An 18,605-nucleotide genomic window follows, 5' to 3' on the forward strand; every position below is an offset into this window, starting at 1 on the left:
AATTGCTTTGCAAAAAAAAATGTGTGTATCAGGAGAAATTTGCATTAAATGATGATGAATTTTCATGCGGACTAAAAAAATCTGCAAACTGATGTGGAAAGGCAGAAAACTGAATCTGAGATTGGAAGAATGAGAAACTGAGAAATTGTCAGAGTCACCCATCTCTACATTTAACCCACTTTAATTGCATAAACCTAAATTTTGCAGTGTCCGCTTCTCTCTTTTCCACAATATGCCGTCAGTCTGGAGTTGCTTTACTTTAGGTTAGATTAGATTAGATTACATCGGACAAGTCTGGTGAGTCCAAGAGGCTGCATCTAGAATAAGTAGGGGGACGATGGACATCTTCGAAACATCAAATGCCCAACCCGCTTTCACCAGACTCTATTTGTGATAAGGGCTTCGGGCGCGGCACAAAACAAGCTCTGTTTTTTATGGGGTATGAAATGCAAGGCTGGACTTTCCACCTCTGTTTATAGCATTCCTGCTTTTGTCGTTTCCTTGAAGGCCCCAGACAGCATGTGCTGGCCAGAAACTGTCTGCTCCACTCCCCCAAGCCCTGAGATATCTCATCCTGTAGAAACATCCCAGGTGGTGACCAGAGTAGCAAAATAACAAAAGTCACTCTGTTTATGAGGTAGTGAGCCTGGAGGGGAGAAGGGTGCTGTAAACACCTTAGGTCACAAAGCCTGCAAAAAGAAAAAGAAAAGAAAAAGGATTGTGGGAAGAAAATGCACTTGAGCAGCAGGGAAACCTACCTTGCAACAAGGGATAAAGAGGGGAAGCGCTGTGGCTCAGCAGTAGAGAACCTGAAGGCTCCAGGTTCAATCTATAGCATCTCCAAGCAGGGATTCTAGGAATGTCTGAGATCTCTGAAATCCTGGAGAGCTACATCAACAGAAGTCTAGTGTCCAGGTCAATGGAAGTCATATTCCCACTCTATTCTGCCTTGGTCAGACCACACCTGGAGTCCTGCGTCCAGTTCTGGACACCACAGTTTAAGATGGATATTGACAAGCTGGAAGGTGTGTAGAGGAGGGCGAACCAGATGATCACAATGCCTTATGAAGAATGGTTGAAGAAGCTGGGAATGTTTAGCCTGGGAAATAGGAGACTTAGAGGAGGTATGACAGCTGTCTTAAAGTATCTCAAGGGCTGTCACATGGAAGAGGGAACAAGTTTGTTTTCTCCTGCTCCAGAGGGGAGGACCCAGATCCAAATTGCAGAGGTACCTCGGGTTACATACGCTTCAGGTTACAGACTCCGCTAACCCAGAAATATTACCTCGGGTTAAGAATTTTGCTTCAGGATGAGAACAGAAATCGTGCTCCGGCGGCGCGGCAGCAGCAGGAGGTCCCATTAGCTAAAGTGGTGCTTCAGGTTAAGAACAGTTTCAGGTTAAGAACGGACCTCTGGAACGAATTAAGTACTTAACCCGAGGTACCACTGTATACGAAGGCAGATCCTGAGGAAACATCAGGAAGAACTTTCTGACAGAGCTGTTTGACAATGGAAGAGACTCCCTCTGGAGGGGGTAGTCTCTCCTTCCTTGGAAGTTTTTTTTTGTTTTGTTTTTTTAAATGATATTTATTGGAATTTTTTTTTTTTTTAGAGTTACAAAAGAAAACAAAGTAGAAAAAGAACAAAGAAAAAACAAAGAAAAACACAAACCACATCCAACAATACAAATTCAAAAAAAAACAAAAATACACCACAAACTTTTAAAAACAAATCCATTATTCTCAAATCTTCAACTGTCATTACCTTCTTTCTTTGACCTCCTCCTCCCTTTTTTTGTATCCTAGTTGTTAATTGTTGCAGCAAATCCTTTCCATATTTCATAAAATTCTGTCATTACATTACCTTAAACTATTTTAATCTTATCTTACTATAAAAAACCTTGAAACTTAAAACTTAAATCTTATTTTTACCAACTTCTCATAACCATAATATTCTTACATAATTCTTTAAACATTTTTACTAAAGCCAAGTAATTTCATTCCAACATTTTTCTAACATTCATCAATTTTATAAAACAATCCTAGTAGTAGAAAAAGAAATAGAAACAATCCAATCTTCATCCAGTGTCCCTTCCTCCTGGTCCCGGGTTTTGTCAGTCCTTATGATCCCATCGATCTAGCGCATTAACCTGGTACCCTTATATCCGAGGCCCTTAAATCTCTTCCATGTCCCTTCTGCAGCTCTTCTTCATATTTGCAACTGTATTTTCCCTTGTCTCCTGCTCTTTTCACTCGTGGGAACTCCAGCTTAACAATGTTTTTGACCCTTTTCAACAGATCAGCCCCTTTTCCATAGTCCAAAGTAAACTCCATGTGGTATTTAAAAACGTGTTTCAGAATCCCTCCAAAATTAAGAGCCCCCACAATCCCAGACATCTCACGGCCCATTGCCAGACTTGGAAAGTCCAAACATCCCTGCATAGGGGGGTCTATCCAGCCCCCCATTTCCAAACCAAACCAAACTTTTCCTTTCCAAATCTGGCTTTTTCCAAGTTCATTTGTCAAATCCAAAAGCTCATGTTCCTGTTGGGCCTATTCTGTCAAGGCACACTCCTGATTTAATTCCTGGGTGGGCTCCACATATTTTCCCACTGCCTGTTCAAAATTTCCCACTGCCTGTTCAAAATTTCTAATCGAATCAGCCATCCAATTCGTCTTCTCATGTAGCTGTTCCAATAGGGCATTTGTTTTATAGAAAGCACACAACAGAGCTTCTGAATACATTGTCCTGCAAGGTCAGATGTCTATTCCCACGATTGTAATCTGTAACAGCTGCCAGCTCCCCGGAGTTGGTTACAGTTTCACAGTCTCCCTCTAGGGGAAAAAACTTCTATTTGTTCTTTCTTTTAAAGACAAGTCTAGCGACAAAGTTTCCTTTTTCAGATATTTTATCAATATTTGTTCCTTTAAGAAACGAAGGGGAACAATGGAGTCAAAGTTTCTCTTCTTATAGCTATCTGTCAAAAACGTTATCTCTGGTCAATGAGCTTCAAAAAACGTCAGTCCTAACACCCCGCTCCAGGATCAGGACGGTGGAAAGTTACTTTACTTTACCCTCACTTCTGCAGGTTTAAACAGTCCGAAAAAATCCCCCCTCTTCTCCTGCTTCCGAAGGGGGTTCAACAATTTTAAATGATGAAAGTTAATCTTTTACAGGCGATTTTCTGAGCTCTAGTTTGCCATGTCTTTGCTTTAATCTATCTACAAAGAAACGGAAGGCTGACTTCCTGTTTAGACCTTCCCGTTTCAGCGCCAAATTAAGGTAAACTTTTAAGTCCAATTTTCCTTTCTGCTCACAAGTCCTTATTTAGAGTCCAATTGTCTGAGTTTAGGTACTCACGGGTGATTCTTTTAGAAACCAGATTGTCCCAGGAAAAAGGCAGCGCTCTCCGGCAACGGCTGTGCGGCTTCGCTCCACGGAAGAAGCAGTTGACTCTCAGCACCGCGCCACTTCCCCCTCTTCGCTCCGGAGCCCGTTAATGGGTTCTTTTGTGGGTTGGGGGGGCGCTAAGGGTGCCCGCCGAGTCCCATGGTCACAGGCTTCATCCGCCTGTGATTTTTGAATGGGTCCCCGCTTCGCCGTAGCGGAAAAGACCCGATTCCCGTGGAGCTGGTCCCTCCAGGTCAGAGGGAATCCGCCATTGCCGATGGCGCCACCCCGGAAGTCCCTTCCTTGGAAGTTTTTAATCAGTGGTTGGATGGCCATCTGTCATGGCTGCTTTAGTTGAGATGTCTGCCTTGCAGGGCATTGGACTAGATGACCCTCAAGGTCCCTTCCAACTATGATTTTATGATTCTAGTCAGTGTAGACAATACTGTGCTATGTGGACCAACGGCCTTTATCAAATGCAGCTTCGGATGCCCCTACAGCTGGCTGGTCAAGCACTGATCTGTAGCCTGTGTGCCTAGAGATGCTAGTGGGTCATGACAGAGCTGTGCAAGGACTGTGTTAATTCATCAGTGCTATGCGCCTCCTGAGCCCAAAATTCCCTTGCATGGATGGGTCTGTCTGCTAGATATCTCGGTGTGATTGACTGCTCTGCTCTTGCCACTTCCCAATCAGCCTCTCTGCCGGGAGAGGGTCATATTGCAGAGGCCCTGTGCCAGGCTTCATTGGATCCTGAAGCAATTTCCCCTGCCAAGATGCTGCAGAATGATTTGCTGTCAGAGACCTGGAAGAGTGATTTTCACTGAAAAGGAGACCAGTGGGCTTTTTCTGAAGGCTAGAGTCTTGGGTAGGGGTGAAGAGCCTGGAAGGGGTGGGGTAGAGGAAATCATAGAATTGTAGAGTTGGAAAGGACCTGTAAGGGTCCTCTAGTCCCTGCTATGCAGGAAGCTCAATTAAAGAATCCCTGACAGATGGCAATCCACTGTTCCACTGAGCAGCTCTTACTGTCAGAAAGTTCTTCCTGATGTTTCGTCAGTCTCTCCTGACGAAGTGTGGTGTAGTGGTTAAGAGCAGTAGTCTCGTAATCTGGGGAACTGGGTTCGCGTCTCCGCTCCTCCACATGCAGCTGCTGGGTGACCTTGGGCTAGTCACACTTCTCTGAAGTCTCTCAACCCCACTCACCTCACAGAGTGTTTGTTGTGGGGGAGGAAGGGAAAGGAGAATGTTAGCCGCTTTGAGACTCCTTCGGGTAGTGATAAAGCGGGATATCAAATCCAAACTCCTCTTCTTCTTCTTCTTCTTCTTCTTCTTCTTCTTCTTCTTCTTCTAACTTGAATCCATTGATTCAAGTCCTACCTTCCAGGGCAAGAGAAAACAAGCTCCCTCCTTCCTCCACAGAACAACCCTTGAGATATTTGAAGATGGCTCCTCTCACGGTCTCCTCTTTTCCAAGCTAAACATTGCCTTTACATGTGAACAGAATCAAACCTCTCCTCCATCGACATCAGGCACTAATTTGTCCAAAACAATGGCCGTAATTGCCTTCTCGTAACGAGAGCGCAGGAAGCCTGGAAGCTGCTCTCAGAAGCTGGGCGAGCGCAAAGTGTTCTCTGTGCTTCGCTTGCCGTGCCTTGGAAATCTGTCTCCAATTCACTGAAGAGCTTGGAAGACCAAAAAAAAATATGTGCTAATTGGCTAATAACTCTGCCAAAACCAACTCTGTCTTTGGATAATTGTCTGCTTACCCAATTTCCTAGCAGGCCCGGTGTGTAAATACATCACGGTACTCCTTGTAAAGTGTAAATTACTCAACGTCCAACAGAGGGATGGTTCTGACTTATAAACCTGGAGCGGGGGTAGCAGGAGGCAACTGCCGAGCTGCCCTTTTTATGAACTACAAGGTCATTCAGTAACACCAGCCCTGTTTGGTTTGCATTTTCCTCTTTCCATTGTGTGAAAACTGCTGCAAACTCTCTGCTTTGAACATTTGAAAGACCGGGGCAGATGGCTGGCCTGTGCGTGTGGACCCAGCTGGAACATCCATTGGTTTCACCATTGCAAGAGAGGGGATGTTGCCAGGGGCTACTCCAGGCTGTCAGTATTTTGTGGGATGGATTCATGCGCGTACTGGGAACTCTAGATTTGTGCATTTAAAGTCTAATAAAAGGTTCTGTCACCCTAGCACAACAAATCCAAAGGAAGGAAGGAAGGAAGGAAGGAAGGAAGGAAGGAAGGAAGGAAGGAAGGAAGGAAGGAACTTTATGCCAGGCATAGGCAAACACGGCCCTCCAGATGTTTTGGGACTACCACTCCCATCATCCCTAGCTAACAGGACCAGTGGTCAAGGATGATGGGAATTGTACTCCCAAAACATCTGGAGGGCCGAGTTTGCCTATGCCTGGTTTATGCAGTTTGGGAAGTGCAATATAGGAATCATAGCTAAAGAATCCCAGGCAGATGACCATTCAACCTCCATTTAGAAACCTCCAAGGAAGGAGAACCAACCATGTTCTGAGGTAGTCCTCCATCTGAGGTTACTGTCAGAAAGTAATTCCTACTGTTTGGTCAAAATGACCTTTCTTGGCCTTTGAATCAATTGGTTCAGGTCTTGACCTTCAGATATTAGAAGATGGCTATCATATCACCTCTCATTCTCCTCTTTTTCAGGCTAAACACACCCAGCTGCCTTAATCGTTCCTCATAAGGCTTGGTTTCCAGACCTTTGATCATCTTGGTCGCCCTCCTCTGCACACATTCCAGCTTGTCAATATCCTTCTTAAACTGTGGTCCCTAGAACTGGACACAGGATTCCAGGTGAGATCTGACCAATAAAGTGGTACTATTACTTCATTTTGGACCATAAAGAAGGCTGATCACCGAAGAATTGATGCTTTTGAATTATGGTGCTGGAGGAGACTCTGGAGAGTCCCATGGACTGCAAGAAGATCAAACCTATCCATTCTGAAGGAAATCAGCCCTGAGTGCTCACTGGAAGGACAGATAGTGAAGCCAAGGCTCCAATACTTTGGCCACCTCATGAGAAGAGAAGACTCCCTGGAAAAGACCCTGATGTTGGGAAAGATGGAGGGCACAAGGAGAAGGGGACAACAGAGGACGAGATGGTTGGACAGCGTTCTTGAAGCTACAAACATGAGTTTGACCAAGCTGCGGGAGGCAGTGGAAGACAGGAGTGCCTGGCGTGCTCTGCTCCATGGGGTCACGAAGAGTCGGACACGACTAAACGACTAAACAACAACATTACTTCATTTAATCTGGAATTTAATATATGAGGAAAGGCAGTCCTTTAGATATCATGACCCTCCCCCTTGTAGCATACCCCCCCAAAAAATATTTTTTTTTCAATGTGTACAAACAAATAAAATATAAAAACAAACAGGAACAAACACAGTACACTAACCGAAACAAAACACAGACTTGCTGTCTACCCACAAACTCCAGCATTACAACAAAAGTTGGAAATCATTTTACATATTCACAGTAAAAATAGCACATTATAAGCCTCATGTGTTGTTTTTGTTTCAGCAGCTATAATTTCCAAGCTGGCAACCAAGAGTGCTTGAGAATCATATCCAGCCACCGAGATTTTTGAGAAGCAGGTAGAAGAATTTGCCCCTGTGGTTGGGTCATGTCAGTTATGCAATATGAGAGGGTACCATGTACCATCAAATGTACTTTTCAGTTTTACTCCCCTCAAATGTATGTGGGGGGTTTTCTACTAACTTTTCCTCTACAGTCAACCCCCAAACTTTGGTTCACCAGCCTTTAAAGGAGAATTGCTTGTGGTATCTCCAATGGTACAAAATTTCTCATTGGGCTGCTCCTAATTTTAAAAAAGGATTGATGGCTTGTAAATTATATGTAGTTTTGGGGACTATGAATAAAAGAGCCCAGCCTGGGTCCATTAGAATAATTTGCAGTGCCATAGCAGAAATTTCTTGAAAAATGATTGTACAACAGGGCACTCCCACCATATGTGGAAGTACTTACCCACCCACCCCCCAATGCTGTAGAGTGTTTTATCAATGGGGCTCAATTTTGCTAGTGTACAATGCCAGTGATAAATCACCTTTAACATGGTTTCTCTGGTTTTGAAAGAAATATTTTCCAAGGGAGGGTTACTCCACATATTATTCCAAATATTTTCTTCTATTGGAACCCCTAGGTCCTGCTACCAAACAATTTTTAGACCCATCATCATACCCAAATCCTTGAAGAAGTGTCTTTCTCTTAGCCTTAGCCTGGTATTATTCTACCTTGTCTCCTCATATATTGTCGGACTACAACTCCCATCATCCACAACCAGCTTAGCCAATTTTCAGGGATTATGGGAGTCGTAGTCCAACGGGGACTCAAACCTGAAGAACACTACCTTGTTATTAACTACCCCAGGCACCTTTCTGGGAGGAAAGGCCGGATATAAATTCAACTTATAAATACATAAAGGTTATGGGGGGGAAATTGGAACAAGGCCAGTTCTAAAACGAGGCTGAGTGAGGCCAGCTGCATCAGGCAACAAATATTGATGGGCAGTGAGTAGAGGGAGTTCTTTGCATGTGCGCTACACAACCTGACTGTCTAAAGTAGGCGAAGATGTCTAAATACAAATGGTCCGCTGGGCTTCTGTACGTGCAACGGGACTGGGAGGAGGCAACTTACTGCCCTTTGCTTCAGGCAGCACAATGCCTTGGTAAGAGGGGGGTTGGTGTGGGGAGAGTGCCAAGGGCCAGACTGAGGGGTTTAGAGGGCTGAGTTTGACTCCCAGACCTGCGGTTCCCTACCCCAGGAAAGCATGAGGCATTATCAGAGTTTGAGGACACATTCTAGGCAGGTAAAAACACTCAAGGAGGGTAAGGAGCAAGGCCAGAAGGGGTGTGGCCTGAGGAGAGGGGTGCATAGCTGTCAAATTTCAGATTTGAAAATAAGGGACCAGCAGCCAAAATAAGGGATCAGCAGCCAAAATAAGGGATCAGCAGCCTCACCTGTCCCAGACACTCCTGTCTTCCACTGCCTCCCACAGTTTGGTCAAACTTATGCTGGTAGCTTCGAGAACACTGTCCAACCATCTTATCCTCATTGTTCAATGTTACTAGTGAGCAAAGTTACCTAGTCAGGATTTGAATCTTGGTCCTAACTTTTGGGGTTCAGTTTCTATTTAGCTGTCCATCAATACTGACAAACCGTATCTCCCATTCATCTCTCAGATACCCTTGTAAATCTAAAGTACTGACCTCACTACATCCTGCGGTAAAAAAAATTCCCCAAGTTAATTACACATTGTGTGAAGGTAAGTGTGTGAAGCTACAGCATTCCTACTATCAGCCTAAGTGACACATTCACTCTCTCTCTCTCTCTCTCTCTCTGTCACACACACACACACACACAGAGAGAGAGAGAGAGAGAGAGTAGAGCCCCTCCGAGCCAAAGGCCCAAAGACAGAAAGCCCAGCCAGCAGTCAAAAAAAGCCTCAAGCGGTGGTTCCCACAGCGCAGCAACCCAGCAAAGGGATACAGCAGCAAGGAAAACCACACCGTCACCTCTCCGCTGGGAAGCGCTGAAGCAAAGGCGAGTCCCCAGGCAACGTGGCCAATTTGATCGGCACAAGGCATGCAAGCTCCACCCCCCAGTCATTCTTCGACTCCTTATTGGGTGACCAACGCAGCCAAGCAACCCAGTTGGAGCCTCCCTCCTCCCTGGCCGGCAGGGAGGGAGGGAGAGGAGCTGCTTCCTTTGAAACCCGGGAAATTTACGGGATATCAACAATCCGGGATAGCAGCGGGAAATGGCGCTGGAATAAGGGAGTTTCCCGCCAAATAAGGGAAGGTTGACAGCTATGGAGGGGTGTGGCCTGAGGAGAGGGGGTGTGGCCTGAGGGGAGGGGGTGTGGCTTGAGGAGAGGGTGAATAGCCTGGGCAGGGTTACAAGGGTCTGCGGTTCCTCACCCCAGCATTGGCGGGAAGACCCTGTCTCCTTTTGCCGGCTTGGCACTGCTTAGTGGAATTCCTCACCCTTTATCTTCTCCTGAAGCCCTTTCCATTTCCCCAGGAGCCACCTATTTGCTCAGCCTGCCCTCCGCTCTTGAGCAATCCTCGGCTCCGTCTAGCTCTGCCAGCAGCACTGCTCTGCCCTTGATCCAGAGGCTGGCGCACGGCCTCAAATCTTCAAGGTGTGAGGGGGAAGAGACACGCGGCGTCCCATTGACCTCTGTGATTGAATCCATGTGTCACTTCCCCTGCTGCGATCAGGTGCAACACCAGTCGAGGGAAGATGAGGAGGAAGCGTGTCTCTCTGTTGGAGAACACAGCAGCCCCCTGCTTTCATCCTCAGCTCATTTATCTGCCTCAGAGTCGGCCCCTCTTTGTTCGCTGCTTGCTATTCCACATGCACCCGGCGCTCCACAGTTCATCTTTATTAGCTCTAATTGCTTTCTCATTCTAATGAGATCCTGCTATTCACCTACAATTGAGAGGAAATGTATTCATTAAAATAATTCCCCTCCGAACCTACCGGTTTAAACTGATACTGTCAGTGTCCTGAGCCCTTCCGAGGGCAGATTGAAACCTTTATGTTCTGTTATAGGGCAACTTTCTGGACAACTCTCCTTGTCCCTTGGGGTTGAGGTGACACTTATTATTATTATTATTACAATTTATTACCTGCCCTTTGCCCTAAGGTCCCAGGGTGGGTTACAACAATAAAAACACAGCATTAATATTAAAATACAATGTCACACAGCCCTCCACAGTTTGATGGGCCTACTAACTTTCACTGTTGCTTCTCATCTTTTCCAATCTGTCAAACTTATTTATTTATATCTTATATGTTGTTGTAGTTATATCCCTCCTTTCCCCCCCAAAGAGTTCAACACACACCTCTACCCCTCTCTCAATTTAACCCTCGCAATAACCCTGTGAGGTAGGTTGAGAGACAGTGGCTGCTCCTAAAGCACCCATGGCTGGGATTTGAACCCAACCAAGTCCTAACCCAACACCCTAACCACTACGCGCTCTCTCTCTCTCTCTCTCTCTATATATATATATATCGTGGATGTTCGGGTTGTGAACATGATCCGTGAGGGAGGCACGTTTGCAACCCACAGCATTCACAACCCGCAGCGTCGCGTCTGCGCATGTGCCGGTTGCGATTTGGCGCTTCTGCACATGCACAAAGAGCAATTTAGTGCTTCTGCGCATGCACTAGCGCCGAAACCCGGAAGTAACCCAAAAACACGCAACCCGAAGCGTCTGTAACCCGAGGTATGACTCTATAAATAAAGTCTGCTTGTGGTACCAAGGGCTGGAAGTGGAGAGGCCTCCTTCTGTTCTCCAAAGCCTGAGAAGTTTCCTTTTTAAGTCTTTCTCCTCCTTTCTGCTTCAATCAGTTATAATCGTCCTTCTTCCCCGGTTTCATTCTGCCCCATTACTGTTAATTACACTAAGTAATCACTCCCTCCTCAACATTAAACATTCCATTTTAATCTGTGCTTCTACTTCTGCCATTCCGGGAGCGACCGCCATTGTCGTGGATCTAAGCAAACATCTCGTCTGCAGCCTGATGAATTCTAAAACCAAGCTATCACTTTTAACTTTGTATACATAAGATCCACCGTCTTGGTCAAACTAGGCAGCAGTAGCCCAAGGTTAATGATGGAGGAAGAGGAGGAGAATAAGTACAAAAAACTGTTCTGACCAGAAACAGGGCTAACACTACCACTAGGCAGGTTGCCACTTCAAGGAGAAATCAGGCAGGCAAATGCAGTTGGTATTTGCTGCGATCATTTTCTTTCAGTCTGCAATTCTTTGAAATGCTTTTTTCGGTATGCAAATAATGTTATTATGCCCGTCCAACCCCCTCCAACAGATGCCATTGAGAAACTGGCAAGCAGGACCCAAGCACAAGAGAAATCTCCCCTCCTGCATTATTATCTTCTTCCTAATTTTTCTAATTAAAATTAGGCCAACCAAACTTTGCATCTTCTCTCAGGCTTGGCTCTCAATACACCGTTGTCTACCACATATTTTCCAAAATCTTTAGCAGGGAAATAGCTTCCCTTGGGCCAGCCAAAACGTAAGCAAGCTTTTGAGTTCCATAGATCTTATTCAGGCTCAATGCTAAGCAAGGGGGGGGGCAGGGGTAGAAAAAACGCTGATTGAGTGTTAAATGGATAGAACACCTATGAGAGATCGTGACTGACCCCGATGAGCTTCATGGCTGAGTGGGAATTTGAACCCTGGTTTCTCAGGCCCTAGCCTGATACTCTAACCACGTGCATTAATGCACATATAAACAGGTAAAGGTAACCCCACCAGAACTGGGAAAGGAAAGTTTGACAGAGCTTCAGGAGGAGACAGGATCAACATTGGCTGAGAAAGAGAGATTTTTGGGGGTCAGTAGGACCGCCAAAAATGTGAATTTACTTAAGGGTAACTGTGAAGGACGTTGGATTGAAGAGAAGGGGGATTGGGAAATATGGACAAATCTGAAGTTGTTATGGTTGGGCCGAGCTGTTGTGGTGGGGATGAGGGTTGCTGTGTTGCCGGGGATGTTGCTTTTGTTTCAAATAGTGCAAGTTTTGGATGGGATGGATTGTATCAGGAGGTGGCAGAGGGATGTTTTTGGAGTTGTTTGGCAGGGCAGGAAGCCTCGAGTAAAACTTAAGATATTGACGGATGCTAAAGAAGGAGGTGGACCTGCCCTGCCAGACACCTAAACTTTGTTGTGAATCATCTGCTTTTTGCTGGCTGAGAGAATGGCTGCTTCTTGAAAGCACTGAAGTGTTGGATAATGGCAGATGAAGTTGATGGACTAGATGGAATTGGCAGAAAAGACTGGCAAGATCCGAGACCAGGGAGAAGAGTCGGTGGAAGAAGACTGGGAAAAGTTTAAAAACTATTTATAGAAATATTGTAAAATTAATGAATGTTAGAAGAATGTTGGAATGAAATTATATGGCTTCAGTAGAAATGTTATAAGGAATTAAGTATAAATGGATTGTGGGAGCCATGAAGTCATGGCAAAGACTTGTAGCGCCACCTGGTGCCTCGCTGACCTCGGTGACCTGCATGTCCGTGCCTTGTAGTGTATTAAGTGCATAACCTTATATGGCGATGGGTGAGTTAAAGCCATGACCGGATGTAGGTAACGTGAGACATTGGCAAACGGCCATGCGACAGGAGAGAACAAAGGATAATAAAAGAGACCGGAGAGGAGAGAAGTTCGAAAGGAGCTGCTCATACCATCCTGAAAATATTGCTGGCTCTCTGTGTCTTTATTTTATGCTAAATTGCGCCATTTGTGACGGCTGGCTTCCGTCAATGGATTAATAGAGTATTAAAGGAAAATAAGGTTAAAAGATGTTAAGATAATTATAGGATAGAAAACAGGGGAAGATGGTAAGGAATTGCTGAAATAATTAATAGAAGTGGAATAGAAAAAGGGAGGTGTGAGGAGGCCGTGGAAATATGGGAAAGAAAGATAAGATACTGGAAGTTTTTTCTTTTTTCTTTTTTTTCTTCTTCTTTCTTCTGATGTGTTTTTAAAGTGTTTTTGTTTTGTTTTGTTAATTTTTATGTAGTGTTTTTGTATTATAATGTATTGGTTTTTTCCTTGGTTGTTTTTTTTTTGGTAAGCGTTTAAATTGTTGTAAAAGTAATAAATATTATTTAAAAAATATATATAAACAGGTAAAGGTAAAGGGACCCCTGACTGTTAGGTCCAGTCGCAGACGAATCTGTGGTTGCGGTGCTCATCTCGCTTTATTGGCTGAGGGAGCCAGCGTACAGCTTCCGGGTCATGTGGCCAGCATGACCAAGCTGCTTCTGGCGAACCAGAGCAGTGCACGGAAACGCTGTTTACCTTCCCGCCAGAGCGGTACCTATTTATCTACTTGCACTTTGACGTGCTTTCGAACTGCTAGGTTGGCAGGAGCTGGGACTGAGCAACTGGAGCTTACACCGTCGTGGGGATTCAAACCACCGACCTTCTGATCGGCAAGCCCTAGGCTCTGTGGTTTAACCCACAGCGCCACCCGCATCCCTAATGCACATATACATTCATTCATAACTTTACCACACAGACACACAAAAATATAAATATGGGCTCAACCACAGCCAGATTTTTCCTGACATCTTGGAAGTTGCAAAACTGGTGTTTCAGAATGTTCTCCGGGACACTAAAAGCCACATATATTTCCAGGAGATCAGAGGTCCACCCTTAAAATGTGACATTTGCCTTCATCTTGAGTTGGCCATCTGGGAAAGGCTACTACTTCTCTGTTCTGTACAGCTCCCCCTAGTACACTGCTGGCACAAGGTGACTTCTCGGCATCGCTTCCATTCTAATATGTCAAAAGAGAGACATGGCTGGTGCACATTTATATGGGACAAGACAATGACAGTCACAAAACTGTTTGTTTTTTCGGGTTGCTAGCAATACAGTTTTAAAGACCCAACTGGCTCAGGAGCGGTTTCGGGTTTTGCAATTTTAACTCTCGCCTTTTGCGCAACGTTAACAGAATTAGCGACGGTTGTTTGCAGCAGACCGCAGAGTGGGCGACAATAATGTCGCCTTCTACAACCTGGTGCCCTCCAGATGCTTCAGATTACAAAATAAGCCTACTGGATCAGGCCAAGGGCCCATCTAGTCCTTCATCCTGCTCTTACAGTAGCCAGACAAATGCCAGTGGGAGGCCCTCAAGCAGAATCCGAGCGCAAGAGCACTTTTCTCCCTCCTGAGTTTCCAACAATGGGCATTCGCAGCGGTACGGGTGATTCCCCTTGCAATTGAGATGGTGCAAAGAGAAATTGCCTGGAGAGGGTGTGTTTGTGTAACTCCTAAACATAATTGCAGCAATGAAGAGCCATGCTTGAAAAAGCAACTTAATGATGTTCTGCAGGTCCCTGTCCTGCGACAAACCGTAAAAATACGCTTCATGGTGATTCTGCTGACAGCACCAGTTCAATAGCTGTCATCTCCAGCAAGCTTGACCATCCCGTTGATGCATTGCCAAGTCCAGCAGCAGAGAGGTGGTTTCAGAAAAGCAGGGCCTGCTTTTGATGGGGGTAAAGGCATCACATCGCTGCCTCCTAAAAGTCAGCTAGAAGGAGGCCCCCTTGCCCATCTCCCTCCATCATTTGTTGTTCTTGTTGTTTAGCCTTGCCAACAAAGATCCATATAGTTAAAGCTATGGTTTTCCCAGTAGTGATGTATGGAAGTGAGAGCTGGACCATAAGGAAGGCTGATCACCGAAGAATTGATGCTTTTGAATGATGGTGCTGGAGGAGACTCTTGAGAGTCCCATGGACTGCAAGAAGATCAAACCTATCCATTCTTAAGGAAATCAGCCCTGAGTGCTCACTGGAAGGACAGATCCTGAAGATGAGACTCCAATACTTTGGCCCTCCATCATTATGGGGACCTTTCAAGAGGGCAGAGCTGTCTAGGGAAAGCAAGGACAGGTGACGTATATTGTATTGAGGAAAGGAAGAGCAGTGGTCTCTTCTTCACATTCCTCTTTCTCAGTCAATTCTGTCCACTTCCCTTAAACCCCCTTCTTCTGGTGTCCCTGTTTGGGTTCTACTCCTGGTACCCCATAGACATCATAGAAATGCAGAGTGGGAAGGGACCGTAAGGATCAACTATTCCAACCTCCCACCATGCAGGGATCTTTTGCCCAACGTGGGGCTCGAACCCACAGCCCTGAGATTAAGAGTCTCCATGTGCTACCAACTGAGCTATCCTAGACATTCAACCTTTCCAGGCATTTCAGCCACTTCCTTCTCTCAGGTGGAAGGATGTGTCAATTACAGTCCACTCATTTCCTCATTCTTCCAAATTCAGTTCTCCACCATTCTGTAGCCAGACATGGCCTTTAAAGGGAAATAAATTTCCTTGTGAAAATTCTTTAGCATGAATTTTGCATTTTGCAGTTGTGAACTCTGGTAATACTACCCTAAAACCGCCTCTGCATTTTGTATGATATAGATATACACATATACATATACATATACATATACATATACATATACATATACATGTGTGTGTGTATTCCATTTATATACATTGCAACAATTATTTAACCAAGTTTTAGCATTTTCAATTTCAACTCCCTTCCCCCTCTTTCTACGGTTCCTTACATTTATTTTCGTCTTTTATGCATGTTCCAAATTGCCTTAACTTATTCTTTTAATTGTCTATTCATATATATATATATATATATATATATAGCTGCAGGTTTTTACAATAATCCTGCCAATGTCTTGATCTGTTTACAGTTTTTTTGTAAATACTCAATAAACCACTTCCATTCCTTTCTAAAAAGTTTGTTTTCTTGATTTCTTATTCTTCCGTTAAGTTTTGCCATTTCTGCATACTCCATTAGTTTCTGTATCCAATCTTCTTTCATCGGGACATCTTCATCCTTCCGCTTTGGGGCAAATAACATTCTTGCAACTGTAGTCGCATACATGAATACATTTCTATACTGTTTGGGTAGTTCTAATCTTATAACTCCCAAGAGAAAAGCTTCTGTGTTTATTGTGAATAAATATCTTTTCCAATTCATTATATATCATTTCCCAACTTATTACAGGACCACCACATGTGAAAACCTTATTTCTCTTTACATTTCCAACACTTATTCGACTTTAAGTTATACATTTTTGCCAATCTACTAGGTGCTAGGTACCACCTATACACCATTTTTATATAATTTTCTCTTAAACCATAACATGCTGAAAATTTTATATCCATATTCCATAATGGTTCCCATGCTTCCATTTCTATATTATGATCAACATCTTTTGCCCAGTGCATCACTGAAGATTTCACTTGTTCATCCTTTGTCCCCCGTTCCAATAACACCTTGTACATTTTAGACATCACTTTAACATTACAATTTAACAGGTCTCTCTCTCATTGTGAATAGTTGTTCCCCAAACCCCCACTTCATATCTTTTTTAAACATTTCATTCAAATGATGATTTTGTAACCATGTTGTTAGCATTCCTGGTAAATCCTTAAACTCTTTTAGTTTAAATTCTCCACCCTCCTCTCTTCATAAATTTTAATTTAAAATGTATGCAGTTTTGATTAATTTTTGCAAGTGATTTCTCATAATATAATACTTCAGTATGTTGTTTTCACCATATTCATTTCCATGCACATTTCGCCCTAATATGTGCCAGTTTGTTTGGTACGAGAACTGCATCGCAACGTTTGGATGACTCTGGATTTTGAAGGGTGAAGGTGTTTCATTTCTCTCATCGTTTTGCAAAGTGCAAATCTGATCCGTTCGGCTTCAAACGCGAATGGAATCAAAATCTCCACTTTCTCTTTCTTTCTCTCTCTCTCTGTGGAAAGGGAGCTGTTTCCAATGCCAAACTGATCTTATCTCACAGAATTTGGACTGTTTGCAGACATTCCATTGCTGGCGGCTTCATTCTCCCAGCCACTGGGATGTTCATGAATATTCCAGGACGTCTCCTAGCAACTTGCCAGTCGCTCCCCGATTCTTCACCTCATCAAAATCCTGAAATAGTGCATTGCAATGTAGACGTCGCCTCCTCAACATGGGAGAACGGTGCACGGAGTTTGTTTGAAATCTTTCAGGTTGACGTGCCTCAACAGATGCTTATTGCTGAGACGCGAGAAAGGGGAGATGGCGTCTTTAGAATGAGAGGCAACTGTTTAATGCAGGGAACTAAACAGCTCTCCATGGAAGCCTGATGAATCATCTTAAAATTAGCATGGGACCCGGGAAACCATCCAAGGGGCAGACTAGCCAAAGGTTACACTTACTTAGTTATCAAGAGACCAAAATCTGCTGAGATGGTGTTAAAAATTAATTACGATTTCGTCTCTGAATCGGTGCTCCTCAACACAGCAAGCAGTAAGATTTTCCATCAGGAGGGGCTTCCAAGGGCAATGGAAGGAGAGAGGCAACTTTCAAGAAATAGTGCTGCCATTTTGCACTTTCTACACACAACAGCACACTGTGGTTGGCAACTGACGTGATGGCAGTAAACAAGAGTCTTCCCCCTCGATTGTCGTATTTCAAACAGTGAAAATCTGGACAGAAAAGTTGTTGAGCTTGTTTGACAAATTTGCCAAAAAGAAGGAGGAGGAGGAGGAGAAGGAGGAGAAGAAGAAGAAGTTGAAGTTTTTGAGCATTTTTTTAAGGAAAATCGCCAAATACAACACTGCTGACATGGGTTGCCATATGCCCAGATTTTCCCGGACATTTTAGCGATTTCCACCCAGACACTGCTTCCAACTGCAGTATTCCGGAAATTCCAGACATATGGCAACCCTATCAAAACACCAACCCCTGTGTCCAGGCCGCTATTTATTATTAATAAATAATAATTTAATTTCTATACATTTATATTTATATTCTCAAAGTGGTTTACGACACAGTGAAATGTCAAAGACAAGGCTCAAGAAAGTCGAAGTATATAAAGTATATGCAGCCAAAGCAAAGTAATTACCAGAAAACTAAGAAGTTATCTTAAAGATTTCAAAACAAAACATTACAAAGGAGGTCAACTGCAGAATGCAAGCTGAACGCAGCAAAGTTAACCAAAAATATTATCTTGAACATTTCAAAGGAAAACGTCACCAAAGGAAGTCAAATGTAAAACTCACATTAAAAACAGTGCAAATGTTTTTGAATGCAGTTATTGAAAGCAAACGTTGTTGTGATGCCACCTCACTGCAAACTTTGTTAGCCTTGCCAGTCAGCTCAGTTGGTCACAGTGTGGTGCTGGTAACACCAAAGTCATGGGTTTGATCCCCGTATTGGCACATCCTGCATTGCAGGCGGTTGGATTTTTGAAGTAAGGGTAGGGAAAACTCAGCTAAGAAGCTCAAATCATATATGTGACTGACACCCTTCTTTGGAAATTAAGCCAACGTCCAGACTTTAACATTCAAAAACTTTGCTTACAGAAACTTATAGTTATAGATGAATTAAAACATAATATTTACAGTCACGTGCTTCTCCATATAAACACTATTCTTAACAAAGGCTAGATGATCCATGGGGTCCCAACTCTATAATTCAATGTTGATGATGATGATGATGATGATGATGATGATGATATATCCCCCACATCTGGCTGTGTTTCCCCAGCCACACAGGGTGGCTTCCAGCAAAATGCAAAAGATAATAAAATGTCAAA

The sequence above is a fragment of the Podarcis pityusensis genome, assembly GCF_964106645.2.
Source record: "Podarcis pityusensis genome assembly, chromosome: 5".
NCBI lineage: Eukaryota > Metazoa > Chordata > Lepidosauria > Squamata > Lacertidae > Podarcis > Podarcis pityusensis.